Source organism: Rousettus aegyptiacus, unplaced genomic scaffold, assembly GCF_014176215.1.
Source record: "Rousettus aegyptiacus isolate mRouAeg1 unplaced genomic scaffold, mRouAeg1.p scaffold_m13_p_6, whole genome shotgun sequence".
In the NCBI taxonomy this organism is placed as follows: Eukaryota; Metazoa; Chordata; class Mammalia; order Chiroptera; family Pteropodidae; genus Rousettus; species Rousettus aegyptiacus.
In genome coordinates, this window is record NW_023416309.1 from 69,773,426 (window position 1) to 69,790,000 (window position 16,575).

Here is a 16,575-nt window from a genome sequence, read left to right on the forward strand (position 1 = left end):
TAAACTTTAACAAATCACTGCTATGGAAGCAAATAACCTTGTCCCAGCAAGCCTGCACCCTAAAAATATCGCTCTATTTCTATCTTTTTAAAAATTTCTCCAGCTTAGTTTTCTGCACTGGGTTTATCCCTCCAACCTCAGTGGCCTTATTTTTTGTTCCTAAAATATGTCCAACAAATTGCTGTCTGGGGACAACTGGACACCCAGTTCCCTCAGCCTTGAATACTCTGCTCCAGATATTTCCATGGTGGTTAGCCTTCTGAGTATCAGCTTCATTGTTGCCTCCTCAGTGAGACTCCCAGAAGCATCTACATTAAGTTAGCAAAATGACCTTAGTCTCTTTCCAACACATTCTCCACTTTTATCCATAGCATGTTTCACTCTCTGAAACTTCTCTGGTTATTTATTTTATTGCTTATTTATTGTCTGTCCTTACCCCTCAACTAGAAGGTAACTTCCACTGAAACCAAGAATTCCTTTGTCCTTTTCATTATGGGTTCACATTTCTCTTCAAAATAATGTTTTGGAGTTCTTTAGATAAATATCTGGAAGTGGAATAACTAGGTCCTTCTTAGTCTCTTGTTATAACACTTAATTTGAAATCTATTTTGTCCGGTATAAGTATTGCTACCCAGCTTTTGTTTTGTTTTGTTTTCATTTTCGCGAAACACCATTTTTTGTTATCCCTTTACTTTCAGTCTGTGTGTGTATCATTGATCTGAAGTATCTTGTAGGCAGTATATGTAAGGGTCTTCTTTTATTATCCATTCGGCCACCATATCTTTTGATTGGAGCATTTAATCCATTTACATTTAAAGTAATTGTTGCTATATTATTCATATTTTTGTCTTTTTTTCTCCTTCTTCTTTTTAATGAAGTCCCTCTAACATTTCCTGTAATACTGGCTTAGCGATGAACTCCTTTAGCTTTTTCTTATATCCATCCCTAATTCTAAATGATAGCTTTGCTGGGTAGAGTAATCTTGGAAGTATGTCCTTGATTTGCACTCTTTAAATATCTCCTGCCAATCCCTCTGTCCTGCAAAAATTCTGTTGAGAAATCAGCTAACAGACTTATGGGAGCTCTCTTGGAGAAAACTAACTGCTTTTCTCTTGCTGTTTTTAAGATTTTCTCTTTGTCTTTAACCTTTGTCATTTTAATGATAATGTGCCTTGGTGTAAGCCTCTTCAGATTCATCTTGTTTGGACTCTCTGAGCTTCCTGGGCTTGTATGTCTACTTCCTTCACTAGGTTAGGGAATTTTTCAGTCATTATTTCTTGAAATAGGTTTTCAATTTCTTACTCTCCTTTTCCCCTTCTGGTATCCCTATGGTACAAATGTTACATGTGATGTTGTCCCACAGGCTCCTCAAACTATTATCAATTTTCTGGATTTTTTTCTTGTTGCTGTTCTGATTGTTTTCTGCGACCTTATCTTCAAAATCGCTGATTTGATCCTCCACTTCATCTAACCTATTGTTAATTCTTCCTAGGGTATTCTTCATTTCAGTTATTGTAGTCTTCACTTTTGACTGGTTCTTTTTTGTTTTCTATCTCCACTTTCATATTTGCTATCTCTTTGTTAAAGTTCTCTCTGGGTTCCTCTGTTCTTCCCCTAAGTTCATTGAGCATCCTTATAACCAGTGTTTTAAACTCTGCATTTGGTGGATTGTTTGTCTCTATTTTGTTTAGTTCTTTTTCTGAGGCTTTGTTCTTTTATTTCATGTGAAATACATTTCTTTGTCTTCCCATTTTGGCTGCCTCCCTGTGTTTGTTTCTATGTATTAGGAATAGTTAGTCTGTCTCCTGATCCTAATAGTAGGTGTCCTATGGGACCAGTAGTTCAGTCTTCCCTGGTCACCTGAGCCTTGTCACCTGTCCCTTGTATGGATTGTGTGCACCCCTATTGTAGTTGAGCTTTGATTGTTGTTTGTTCATCGATAGGAGGAATTGACCCTTGGGCTGATTGATTGTGATGACTGGCTGTGACCAGTGGAGGAGCTGTTGTGCAGGGGCTGACCCTACAGCGCCGGATTTGCTTTAGCAGGGCTCTAGTGACTGCTTTGTTTGCCCTTTGGATATGTCATCCTCAGATGTGACCACAAGTGGTGCTCCAGCTCAGACCAAAGCTGGCCACTGAGAAAGCAGGCTGGGGCCTCCTGGAAGGGGCCTTGCTGCAGGCCAAGTTCAGCTGTAGCATATGCCCTGTGCAGGGTTACCTGGCATGAGGCCAAGCAATCTGCAGATGGCCTCCATCCGCCCTGGGCTTGGAAGTGCCTTGATGGGCCAAGGTGCAAACCAAGACTGGTTCTGCTAATGCCAGGCTTGGGACTGCTCAGCAAGAGGTACACAGCATGCTGAGGCCAGAGGTTGCTTGTTTCACTTACGTGAACCTTTAGGAGATTTTAGGAAAGTCCATAGCATGAGCCAAAACAAGCCATTTGTATAAAAAAATCAAATGGAAGTGGCTTGGGTGGGCCCGCACATTTAGAGGGGCAGGCTCTCAGAAACTCGCCAGGGTGGAGTGACCAGCATAAGCTATGTTGATGGAGACTCAGATATAGCACCTGCCCGGATCAGCAAGCTGGGTGGGGGAGTGCCCAACAAAGGAACAATGCCCTTTGTCAGCCCTTTTGTCTGAGAGAAAGTTGCCCCTCCAACCCTCACCCTGAAGCCAGACAACTCAATGTCTCCCTATATGCCCCTGATGCCTCTTAAGTTGGAGCTCAGAGTTAGCAAGTCCATCAGTGGTAAGTCCACACATGTGTCCCTTAAGAGGAAAGTCTGAGACTCCCTAAACCCTCACTCAGCCACAATCTCTGCTGCCTTTTACAGCCAGAAGTTTTGGGGACTTCTCTTCCTGTCACTGGAACCCTCAGCTTGGGAGCACTTACTTCTCTAGAAGGAACCTCTGCAGTTGAGATATTTCTTCCAATTCTCGACCGCTATACATCGGTGTGGGACCAGCCTATTTTGTGGCTCAATCCTTTCTACTAGTCTTGAGATGGCCTCTTCTGTGTGTCCCCAGTTGTAGGACTTCTATTCAGCCATATTCCAGGTGTCTCTCAATGATGGCTCTTCTGTAGTAACTTTGATGTTAATTAATGAATGATTAACTGAATACAAATACCCAGCTCAAAGGAAGGAAGAAGAAAGGAAGGAAGGAAGGAAGGAAGGAAGGAAGGAAGGAAGGAAGGAAGGAAGGAAGGAAGGGAGGAAGGAAGGAAAGAAGGAAGGAAAGAAGGAAGGAAGGGAAACTAATTTATTTGTGCTGAGATGGAGCCTGCAGTTTCAATTTTTGTTTTTGTTTCTGTTTTTAAGTCTCTCAGGTGATTCTACTCTGTAGCCAGCACTGAAAACTCTTGCTCTGAGGTACATAGAACTGACTTAAATATCTGTCTCTTTGGAGGAAGTGCAATGGTATATTCTTACCCACTTAGATAGGAAGAAATGAAGCTGTAAGGTATTCCTCCCCATTCCTATGAAATCAACCATCAACATGAGCACCCACAATGACCGAGTTGAGTTAAATTGATCAGCTTAGTTGTCATTTTGGAAAGCAAAGAGCATTCTTTCATCACCAAAACTCAATGAAGAGACAGGTAATAGTGATTGGGGTTATAGGAAACAGATGTTTGGATCATGGAGGGACTACCCTAGAAGCCTTGAAATTTAAAAAAAGAAACAAAGTAAGAGCCCTCATAACAAGTAGTAATAATCACAGACATTGAGAGGAACAGGAAGAAAACTGTCCCTGTGGAATAGAGAGCTGATTCCCTGAGCACAAGTCCAGGAGGAAGAGAAGAGTGAGAAGGGTGTAGCCGTGTATGGAAAATTGGATTTTTCTTCACATAGCTGCTAGAAAATGCAAGCCAAAATCCAAATTCATGATGTCACATGTCTGCCAGTAAATTCTTCCGCCCCTACTCTGTCCAGTCCTGACCAAAGATGGCCTATTGCTCTGGGCTCTGAAGACACAGGTTAAGTATGGGTAGGTGCTATTTTCTTTTTCATATAGAGTAGGAGCATAGAAACTATTAAAAGGAAAGAGGGCCACTATGACCAAGAATGCCAGTTCTTTTTAGTGTAAATGCATCCTGCCCCAGACATCACTCTCTAGCTCTATCTAACCAAAATCTGTGTAATTCCCCATTTACTCCATCACCTGATTTAATATTCCCACAGGCTATTAAACATGGAAAATTCCATTAAACCTTTACCCCGTTGAGCTTATTTTGCTTTCAGGGACTATGTCTCTTCTCTTGTTACTAATTTTGTCATAAGATAGGCACGTAAACGTATTAAAAAGGAAAGAAAATAAAATGTGGGAAATTTCAATGAAAAAACTATTTCAGAACTTCAAAAACACCACATGAGCTGTAGTTAGTATTAGTCTAGATAAGTGACGATGTGCTGTGGTTACAAATTAATCTCAAAAATGAGTGCTTTAACCCCACAAAGATTCATTTTGCTTTCATGCTACACATCCAAAGCAGATTGATGGCAGTCTTTGCTCTACTTACTCTCATAGGGATGCAGGTCACTGGAGGCTCAGTATATGGCTTTCAGGATCATTACATCAGGCTGCCATCTTCTTCCATCTTTTAAGGAACTTTGTGATTACATTGGACCCATCTGAGTCATCCAGGTTAAACTTTGCATTTCAGAGTCCTTAATTTAATCACATCTGCAGAATCTCTCTAGCCATGTGAAGTGAACATTCAGAGTTTGCTAGGGTTAAGACTTGAACATCTTGGGAGGTCATTATACTTTATACCATACTCTTTAAAGTTAAAGCATAGTTTTAATTTTAAAAATAATAAAAATGAACCCTAATTCTCTCTCTCTCTTTGCTCATCTCAGAAGCATAAATCCTGCCTACTCAGCTTGGAGGGCACCTCCTCTTTAAGAGTGATTTACAGCTAAAATGTTAAAAATGTACAGTGAACATGTTGAAAGAAGTCACCCTGAAGCTCCCTGTTAGTGTACAAGATCATTTTTAAGAATTTAGGGGATGATATTTACATTTTAACATATTAACATACATGCAATTCAAATTCACATTCTTAGGGAGTGGATTCTTGAGATTATTCCATCTCAGAAAAGAATAACAATGTATTATTTCCTTATATAGTTCCAGGAATTGGAGTTTTATAATGCCCATTGTTTTCTCCAATGGTGGGAAAAACTTTCAAGGTCAAGAAACTTCACCTTAGATCTCATATTTTCTTCTTTACTTACAATAGAGTCATAAAACAGGCACTACCTTATGCATAAATATCTTTCATATGTGTGAAAATTATTCCTAGAATCACAAGATTTAGGGCTGAAAGCAACTGTATGGATCATAGAGTTAATCTTCTCTTTCCAAATGAGCAAACAGAGGCCCAGAAAAAGAAAGAGTCTTCCTCAAAATCAAGTTACTATGCTAGTTGTTTGCCTTTACACTCTTTTCTTCAAGAAGATATAATCCTTTTTTTTTTTCTATTTTTTCTCACACCATTCTTGCCTTCATCCTTTCTTAGCTTTCCTTGAACTCTTCAAAAAGGTTGAGTTTTCTACATGGGCTAACACCATTAGCTGTGGCCTGGCCATCAGAGCATCCTCTGCACACAGATGTGGAAATTCTTCTATCCCAGACCACATTCCTTGGCAAGTCTGCCAGGAGCAGAAGCTGAACATGTAAGGTGAATATGTCTTTCCCTCTCATCCAGCATACACAGTCTAAGGGTGAACCAGGAGACAGTGATTTATCTTGTTTGTATGCCCCTCTGTGGTAAACTGTAAAAGTCAAACTGTTTGTCTGTGGAAGTGAGAATGACACTGAACTAGGTCTGTGGTCCCTGAAGCCAGGAAGACTATGAGGAGATCAGGTCCATGGAGTCTCAACACAAGAAATTGACATGTGTATATTTGAAGCAACTAGAAGTCTGCTGCAAAGGTACATGGAAAATTTTCACCTCAGTGTGAAATCCCTCCTGCTTAGTCCTCAGCTTCCATAGTAGGTTTGTGGCACAGACTTCCTTACCCATTTAATCAAAAGTAGGTCCCATCTCCTCTTCACTGCCCATCACACAGCCTTATTTAATTTCTTTTCATACTAACTACATTTATTTGTTTATATTTACTCTATATTCCTTCCTACTTCATTCTCCCCACAATATCCCTCTGCTTTTGCTTGTTTTTCCATTTTTATCCAAATCAAGTTCATTCTCACATGTGCTTTCCTCATGATAGTAAAATGGCTTCCAACAGCAGAAACTGGCTGATGCAAAGGCAATGGAGTTTCCTGGAATGGCTTACTCCAAGCAGAGCACAGCCTTGGAGCTCCAAACAAAATGCAGGGCAGCCACACAATGCAGGTGGGAAGTTTCTCAAATAAACATTGGGCCGCTGCTTGGAAGGGAAAGGAAAGGAAAGGGATACCAAATGCACAACCACTAAACGAACATCCACAGCAACCAGTCAACTCCATCTTCTTCCTGACTAGCACTATATCCCTGAGTCCCAAATTGGCCACGAAAGTGTCTGGCCAAATTATTAGTGTATGTACATACATGTTGTATCTTAAATAGTATAACTTTTAAAGCAAAGAATTGATTTTATTAGAGACTTCTGTAATGTACTGAAAATATTGGTACAAAACTTTACTTTGAATAGCCCTATCCACATATACCTACAGTAATGCAAAATCTTCAAAGAACATTTTCAAAATTAAACCACTATTCCATGAGGGCAATTGAGAAGGACAATCTCATGTCGGAATGGCTTTTTTTACAACCTCCAAAAATGCTCCTTCCAATTTTGAATCATTAAAAAAAAGTTGGTTTTGATTTAAAGAATTGCTTTACAGGAGGAAGAAACTTTTGGCTGCATTCCTTCATGAGGGAAATGGATCGAGATATAGCTAAACAATGTGTTTAGATGAAAAAAAAATGACTAGCTCATTCATTTAGAGTAAAAATGAAAAAAAAATAATTTTATAAAGTTTGAGGGTTTTAGGTTTTCCAGATTCCTACAGTTTTTAAATTTACTGTAACTAACCTTGAGATTTGTTTTTCTCCTGGATTTTGGTAAAGTGAGCATTATTACAGAAATAAAAAGTAAATTTTTCTCTAGTAACAAAAGTAGATAAATATTGAATTGGAATATACACATTTAATAGGTTCATCATCCTAATATATGGCTTTTTTCTTCTGGGAGGCATTTTCTTGGGGAAATACCATCTTAAGTAAGTTAATCAGTGCTCCTGGGTTAACCTGAGCTAAAAGTTTGCCATATTTTTTTTCTAACATATCAGGCTTACATTTTGATAGTAAGTCTGTAGAAACACAAAGGATTAATCAGCAGGAAGTTTGAATACTGGTCCTCATTTGAATCTCACACACTCCACTTGGAGACTTTATAACATTAAATGTTTCTTCAACAGCTCTATCTTTCCCCTTTACAAGCACCAGTCCCTGTGCTTTGATAAATGTATATTATTGCCATAGAAGCCCTGAAGGAAAAATATTAACAGTCCCAAGGTCCACAGTGAGAACCTTCTCACCCCAGCAATTTATTCTGGGATTTAAAGCTCTGAGATGCAGAAGCAATCCTCAAACAGATGTCCAGGGCTCAGCATTCAGCAGATGGTTTGATCAGGGAGGTCAGGGAGAAAGGAAACTCTAGGGCAAAATTTCTAGACATGCGAGGCTCATCGTGTGCTGGGAACAAAGCCCAAGAGGCAAGATATGTATGCTATTAGGAATGGAAGGGGGATAGGGTGGGTGTGGGGGTCAAGACTGTGACTTTGTCTGCAAGACTGGCTGAGGGAGGTGTGGGGGCTGGGAGGGGAAGTGAGCAGGATTGGTCCCAAAGAGCAGGGGCATGACATGGAGGTGAGGGAGTGGAAGGCAGTCTTTGGAGTTGGAGCTTAGAATCTGGCAAGAGATTGAAGGATCAAGAGTCTTCGAAGCAGGAAGTTTACACTAAAATTTTGTTGAGACAGTAAAGACCTAGATAAATTGACGAGAGCAGAAGCAGGGACAATAGGAAACAGAACCTGAGAAGATGGATTTCTCATCCTTTCTGTGACTCCGCCCCTCTTTACTTTCTCTCCCTATGTTATTGGTTGAATTGTGTACCCCCAAAATATCATGTTGATGTCTTAACCCCAGCATCAAAGAAGGTGATCTTATTGGGGAAATAAAGTTGTTGCAGATGTAGTTAATTAAGATGAAGTCATATAGGAGTAAGATAGATCTTTAATCCAATATAACGGTGTCCTTATAAGAAGAAGAAAATTTAGATAAAGACACACATAGAGAAGAACTATGTGTAAAGACACAGATGCAAATAGAAGAAGATGGCCACGTGAAGAAAGAGACTCAGAAAGGAGTTATGCTCCCACAATCCAAAGAACACCTGAAACTACCAGAAGCTGGAAGGAGACTGTGAAAGGAACATGGCACCACCAACATCTTGAATTCTGGCCACCAGAACTGTGAGAAAATACATTTCTATTGTTTTTAAGGCACCCAATTTGTAGTATTTTGTTATGGAAGCCCTAGTAAACTAATACATACTACTTTTCTGATTTTCGATTGCAGCCAATTAGAGAGAGAAACAGAAATTATTTTTAACCAGTTTTTAAAATTAATTAGCCAAAATCTACCCAGTCTCTGTCCCCATAGACAGGCTTTGCTTTTGCCCTCCATCAACTTTGATGCACCTCTTTGTGGTGGAGAGAGGGTAGAGCTCTCAATATCAATTTTCCTAAAGAGATCTTTCTTGCTAAAATCTTTTCTCATCTGCTCTCTTATTCCTTTTATACTCTCAAAGATGAAGGAATCTGAGTGTTTCAGTACAAGTTCTCAGAAATTCTTGATAAATATCTACATATGGTGATTTGTCACCTCTGTTTGAAAGTTCCTATCTGTTGCATCTTGGTTCTTAAACTTTATTTTAACAAAGTTGGAAGATTAAAAAACAGCAGAGGCCCTTGCAAATATGATTAAGAAATGAAAATCTATTTTTTAAAAACACCAAAGAGTTTTTAAAAAGAATCAAATTTAATTTCTAGAAGTAAAATGTATAGTAATTAGAGTTAAAAATGTGATGGACGTGCAATGGTGTAAGGCTTGACCACCATGGGAAGAGATCTGATAGTAATGCAACAGATTAAAGAAGATGATGGTTATGTCCCTCTTTTATAATAGACTGAGGTAAGCATTCCAGGTTGGCAGGTAGCTCTGCTCTGGGAAGTCATTCAGGGGCACCAATTCCTTTTGTCTTGTTTCTTAGTCATCCCCTAGAACATTAACCCCATCTAGTTACAGGGACAGGCAACAAAACAGATTTTTTTCCAATCCTTTTTGAACCATTGCTTTGGCAAAATACAAATAATAATAATAATAAATTACCAGTAAAATGATTAAATGCTTTTGTATTGTAACAATGTTGAATTGCTATGAAGTGTCTAAATGCTTCCCTCCACTTTCTAAAAAATCCCATTGCAAGCCAGTAATAGTTTATGAACCTGCTGTGCTTAAACAGCGTTATTTCAGCTTATAAGAAGGAGAAAGGGTATGGAAGAGACACACCTATTGTGTTAAAATGGTACACATCATTTTCATTCAGTCACATGGCCACATCTAACTGAGAAGTTGTTTGGGAAATACCATATAACTGAGTATGCATGTGTTCAACTACAAAACAATTAACACAGAAGAAAGAGAGAATAAATTATTGTGTACAATAAATGCCTCCATCTCAAATGGGTTATAAAACATCTTGGACAGAGTGCATCAGAATGTCAGTGAACTGAAGGATAGAACCAAAGAAATTATCCAGAAGACCTTCTAGAGACAAAGAAATAGAAATATAAAAAACATGCTATGAGTCTTGGAAAAGGCCCAACAGAATGGGAATGAGAGAATAGTTAAAGCAATATGGACCAAGAATATTCTAGAATTGTTGAGAGATAGCAATGCTGATTCATGAAGCGTAATAAATCCTATGCTGGGCACTGTTGTAAAGGCTTCATCTATTAACATATTTAATCCACACTACAACTCAATATGAAAGGTATTGCTAACATTCCCTTTCTATAAGGGAGGAGATTCAAGGCTCAGAGAGGTTAAGTGACTTGCCCAATGTCACACAGCGAACAAGGAGCAGAGATAGGTTTCCAGAGTCTTTTACTACAATACTATATTAACTCTCAAAAAGAAATCTATACTGTTTTAGTAAAAACAATAAAGGCAATGCTTTAAAAATAAACGTATTGAACATTTTCATTTACATTTAATTATTTACTTAAAAACATTCTCAAGGTCTAAAGACCTAAATATAACTCCACTCTAAATATTTAATCCATACTATGGGGAAATATGGTAAAATAAGTGTACATTTCCATTAATCCCTCTCGAAAACCTACAACCCAGAAAGAAAGAAAGAAAGAAAGAAAGAAAGAAAGAAAGAAAGAAAGAAAGAAAGAAAGAAAGAAAGAAAGAAAGAAAGAAAGAAAGAAAGAGAGAGAGAAAAAAAAACTTCATTTACAGCAAAACTGAGAAATGGCTGCAAACTTCAACACCACAAACCCTCTATAGCAGGAATGACCTGTTTTTATGTTTATAAGGGAGACCACAGGGGCAGGGTCACATTTGCATTGTTGTTATCAGAGACCACATGGAGATACCACCTTCTGTGGCCCGAGAGATATTTCAAGAGATCCATCCTGCTCTGCATCCTTCCTCTTTCCCACTTTATCTCTGCTTCTCAGAATGATTCCTCTCTTCACCCAGAGCCATGAGACAGGGAGAAAGCCGGCCTCCTAGTCCCAACTCCTTTACCAAGAATCTGTGTAATCTCAGGCAAATCACTCTGCCTCTCTGGACTTCCGGTTGTTCTTAATTGATAAATGAGAGGCCTCATTTGCATCAGCAGTTTTCAGACCTTCCCAAGACTCGAATCATTTTCTCCTTACAAAACCTGTGACAGAAATCTTATAGAAATCTAGCCACTGTAACTGAATCAGAGAGGGAGGGACAAAAGCCCTGTCCCCCAGGCTTTCCTATCCCACCCACTGACTGGACATGATACAGACTCCCTCCTCAGAGCAGTTCAAAGATCACCAATTTCCGTGATTTCTGACATTTTTTCCAGCTGTGATGGCTGATAATTATTTCAGGAACCAGACAACGAAATATTGGTCTCTGCTCTAAAGAGTGGTGGCGAGGAGGACAGAGGGTGGGGAGGAGGAGGAAGAAGGGAGAAGAAAGAGAAAGAAAAGAAAAAAGGAGAGGAGGGAGAGAGAGGAGGGAAGAGGGAAGGAGAGGATAAGGGAGGGAAGGAGAGAAGAAGCAGCAAATTGAGTATTTAAATAAGAGCCAGAAGTTATTTTCAAACTTGAGCCCAAATGAAATCTGCCCACTATCTTTGCTTAGTGAATAATTAACATGAGGTAACTAAACAAGACATTTATTAACAAGAATTATGTGGCCATTTCCCTTTTATGCACCATCTTATTAAAATGTCTTGGGAAGAAAGAGCCATTTGTGGGCCACAGGTCTCACCTGGGGAACAGGCAGAGGGCAAGCCAAGCACCCATGCCTCTGAGGCCACGCAGGTTAGTGGTGATAGCTCTCGCTTAAACCAAACAAGCATATTAACATCTCTTCCACCTGAAAATTTATATCAGCTTTCTATGTAAGCAAATCTGAAGAATACCAGGGAACTGGAAACATGGAACAAGAACAAAAAGCCTTTTTGTCTCAAGGGCAACAAAATAAAAAGGGTTTCTTTTCTCAGGCCATAAGAAAAGAATTATTCACTTTAAGCGCTCAAGCTGACATTTTCATGTGAAAACAAATTTGGACAATTTCATTTACTGCTTCCAAATACTGAATGACCTGAAAAGCAAAACAGTATTTTCACAGACATCTCTCCTCCTCACAGACATCTCCCCTCCTCTCCCAGGCTCGCAGATGTTAACTCTCCCTTGCCTTTTTCTCTGCTCTCTATATATCCCTCAGAGTGCCTATAGCATTCTTTTATGTATGTATGTATGTATGTATGTATGTATGTATGTATGTATGTGTTTACGTATTTATTTATTTATCTATCTACCTATCTATCTATCTATTTATTTACTTATGATAATTTGGAGACGTAGTACTGTGTCTATCTGCCATGTGTTTTTTCTCAACATCAGTACCAAAGTCATTCTTACACTTCTACTGCACTGAGGGCTATTAAGATGACAATGTATTGATGTTGCAGGAAATGGCCCCTTAGTTCAAACTCAAGCTATTCCTTCCCAGAATGTATTACATTCCCTCTGCCCACTCCCCACTGAACTTGGGTGCCCCTCACCACTTGTCCCTGTCTCCTAGTTCTGTTTTCTCAGATCTTCAAACTCACTTTACTGTATTGCATCAAACTCAGGATCTCACTGATTCTAAAATGCACCATTATTTAATATAACTTTGAGAAATAGAAATTCCTGCCAATGAAATGCTGACACGGTACTTTCTTATCATCAAGAATTGTTATTTTATACTTGTCAAGAGTTCTTTTAGGCTTATTTAGACATGAATTGTTTACTGCTCGTGTGCCTACAAAAAAATGAAAATACATGCTAAATTAATTGACTGTAGTATTTCTAAAATCTCTTCATGTTGAGAATCTGACACTTCTGAATCACCTTTTGATTCTGAGTCTCAATGACCATGTTCTTTCATGTATCTTTATCCTCTACACTCTCAAGAGTATTGACAACCCTGGGTTTTCTACAATGACTCCTCTGTTGTCAAGATTTCCTTCCAAGCCATAGATAATGTATCCTGCAATTTTTGATGTTGGCACTTTCTTGGTCTAACCAGAAGGTGTCAATAAAGGTTGTCATATGACAATCAAGACATATTTCTTTCTCAACAGGGACCTTAAATTGTCTAGTCTCACCATCATAAACAATAAAGAAATTTTCATGTACACAGGCGAGGACAATATGCCACCACTATCACCTGGCCAAAAGCGATTGTGAGATGCTATCAATTCTAAGACTCATCCCAAATTCATAAATGTGAACATGTGCTGTAACATTAGGAAATGATGGAGAATGTGCTGTTTTCTCTGAGTAATCTCTCCCTCTCTTGCACTCAGTCAACTCTTCTGGCTTTGGAGTTTTCGGTTCAAAGATTTTTATCTCTGCATTTTGTCTCTAAATCTAGACTGCTCTACTTTAGACCACGTGTCGTAGTCTATAATATGCATTTACAAGTGTGGTTACAATACAACAAGAGAGATAAATAATGTAATGAAAGTATGAGTGTGTGATTTCCAGATGGAATTTGTATGCAAATGTATGGTGAATCTGTTGTATCCAGGTATAAGGAATGAACATAACTGTAACCAATTATTCATTCAACAATTGATTTTGAGCTCCTTTATGTAGTGTGTATTTGAGTGGGGGAGCTAGATCATAAACAAAGATAATATGATATATTATATATAACAGGTAGTAATACAGAAATACTCATATAGAAGAAGGAAAAGCAGGGAGAGGGGATAGAGTTTAAAAGAGCTGCTATAAACATGGTTTCAGTAAAGCTTCTCTAAATAGGTGACATTTGAACTGACCCCTAAGTGAAGAGAGAAGAAGGCCGTGAGTGTATCTGAAAGAAGAGCTTCCAGAGCAGGATGGAAAGGCAAAAGCCTAGACGTGGAAGAATCTTCATATTTGAAGGATGGCAAAAAAGGCTGGTGTAATAGAAGCATTGCAGGCTGGGAGGAGAGTAGTCATATACGATGTGAGAGAGGCAGCCAGAGGATCAATTTGCAGGGCCTTGAAAGCTACTTGAAAAGCACTTGGACTGATTAAACTGATCAGTTGTCCTAGCATATACTCTACAGTCCTTTAACTCTCCCTAATTTCCTCAGGGATTTTAAGGGAAATGTCTCAGATAGAAACACAAGTGAGTCTCCCCAGCTCCCTTTTCATACCTGGTCATCATTCACTTGAATCCCTACTTACCCAAAGGTCCTCTGGGTAAATATATTTGTGTATTGAGGTAACTTCTTTCAATAAATATTGAACAAGAGGAACATATAGGGCACAATGACTGCAAAGAAACATTTTTCTTAAACCCGTATTCCCATGTAATCTTGCCCTGTGGGACCTGTCATTTCCCTGGCCTTGGATAAAACTTCAAGGAGGAACTACAGACAACTCATTCTCACATCTGAGTGGAAAAAGCTGTAAAGACATGATACCAAAGAGTATGAGGGCTATGAGGCTGGTTGCAGTCATCTTTGAAATCAGTCTGCTGGAGAGGCCTTATAGTAAACCTCTGGGAATGTATTATATCTAGAACAGAAATCTATTTCTGGCTCAGACTACTCCAAAAGTCTACTATGACTTTCAAGCATGAAGACCTGTCTAATATTTCCACTGAAAAGCTGAAAGCATGGTTGGGGGTTTAGAACAGACCCGAGTGCAAGGTGATAAAGGGAGACAACAAGAGCTATGCCTTTGGAATATTCTATCATGTTTGCATACTGGCTTACGTGTTCTTTCAGTTTTCAAATGATTCTAAACAAACCCAAATTTATATTTCTATATTTAGCAGCCCCCAGTTTGATTCTGATCCTGTCTGGAGACTGCATGGCCTTCTGCCAGTGATTAAATTAGTCTGTGGGATATCTATTGCTCTGAGCTAACCAATGGTCATGTGACATTTTTAGCAACTGTAATATAATATTAGTAGAATTGTGCATTTTTATGACTTTGTAAAGTAATCTCCAATATAGTTTAAAAGTCGTGTCTCTTATTAACTCCATAAAGGCCACAGACCTCTGCAACACTACTGAGAGAAACAGACTAGGTTCCCGATTACCAAGACAGGCAAGACCACAGTATATCCATGTAGGAAATCCCTCCAACAAAACACTATACTCAGGCAGTTTCTTCATCTCCCTGAAGAAAAATTTCTGTTGCCATACCAGAAAAAACAATGAATGAGAAGTGTGGAAAGTGGTTGAGAGCACTTTCTAAAATAATCATGCCTGTGTGCCCTGAAAGATCCACTTAAGGCACTAAGTGCCTTCCTCAGCACCCACATGCTTCACTCCTAGTGGACTAATCGCCATTCTCAGAGCACACCCACCACATTTCCACCTCCATGGTTTTCCACACATAATCTCTTCTCATGTATGCTTTTGACCCATTTCTACCTGCCAAGCCATCCTTTAAGTTCAATGCTACATTCTCCAAGAAGCCTTCTTATATCGTCCCAGGCAGAATTCATCTATCTCTGGTCTTCATATCATTTCTGTAAAGACAGAAAAATATTCTCTCTTAAAATGTTTATGAAGGTCATCCAAAATAAAGAAAGTTTGAGAAATTGTCACAACCATGAGGAACCTAAGGAGACAGGACAACTAAATGTAAAGTGGTATCCTGGATGGAGTCCTAGAATAGAAACAGGGTATTAGATAAAAACTAAGAAAATCTGGACAAAGTATGGATTTTAGTTACTAGTAATGAGTCAATATTGGTTCATTAAGTGTACCAAATGTACTACACCAATGTAAGATGTTAGTAAGAGGGGAAATGGGATGTGAGGTATATGTAAACTCTCTGTACTATCTTCACAAATTTTCTATAAATTTAAAACTGCTCTAAAATAGAATATCTATCAAAGACACAAGAACAGCAAGGACCTCCACAGTTAAACCTAATGAAAATGAGATCAACAGATGTCCAGTGCCAGCCGCATCTGCCTCAGGAGAGAGTACAGAAAGACCCAGAGCCCGCTAGACTGGTTGCTCCTGATGGATGAACATTCCTTGTCAATTCTGTTCTCAAGACCAGATCTGCTAAATAAGTGAAAATGAAGATTTCACACAGAGACAAAGACCTAAAAGAAGTGTGAAACTATACAAGGGGCGTGCAATATTTTAAATAAGGTATAAAATGTCATCTAAGACCAAAAAAATTAGACAACCCTTTTTTGGAAATTCATATGCTGATATCTGAAGAACATGTATACTCTTTGATAAAGCAGTTTCACTTTAGGTCTCAACCTTTAAAATCTAGCAGCAGCAGTACATGAGAATATGTGAACAAAGGTCGTCGCCATGGCACTCTTTAAAGGGACACAGACTGGGAAAAAAACAAATGTCTGTCAACAGGGAAGTGGTTGATTAATTGTGGTACAGGCATATTATGAAATCATATTGCAATTCTGTCAAAATGTCAGTCTTCTGAATAGGAAGGATGCTCCTGATGTCTTGCTAAGTGAGAAAAGCAAGTCGTAGAGGGGGAAATGGGGAAGCAGCAATGCGGGCGGGTGATTAATGAGCTTCCTTTAGAGGTGATGAAAATCTTCTGGAATGGGATAGTGATGATGGTTGCACAACATTGTGAATAAACTAAAAGCCACCACATTAAGTGTTAAAATGGTGAATTTTATGTCATATGTATTTTACCTCAATTTAAAATTTAATAACTAATAAATCCTATACAGGTGTATATTTTCAAAGTGCAGCTCTAAGAATCCCTTGTTGTTAAAGACCACATTTGCTATTTATG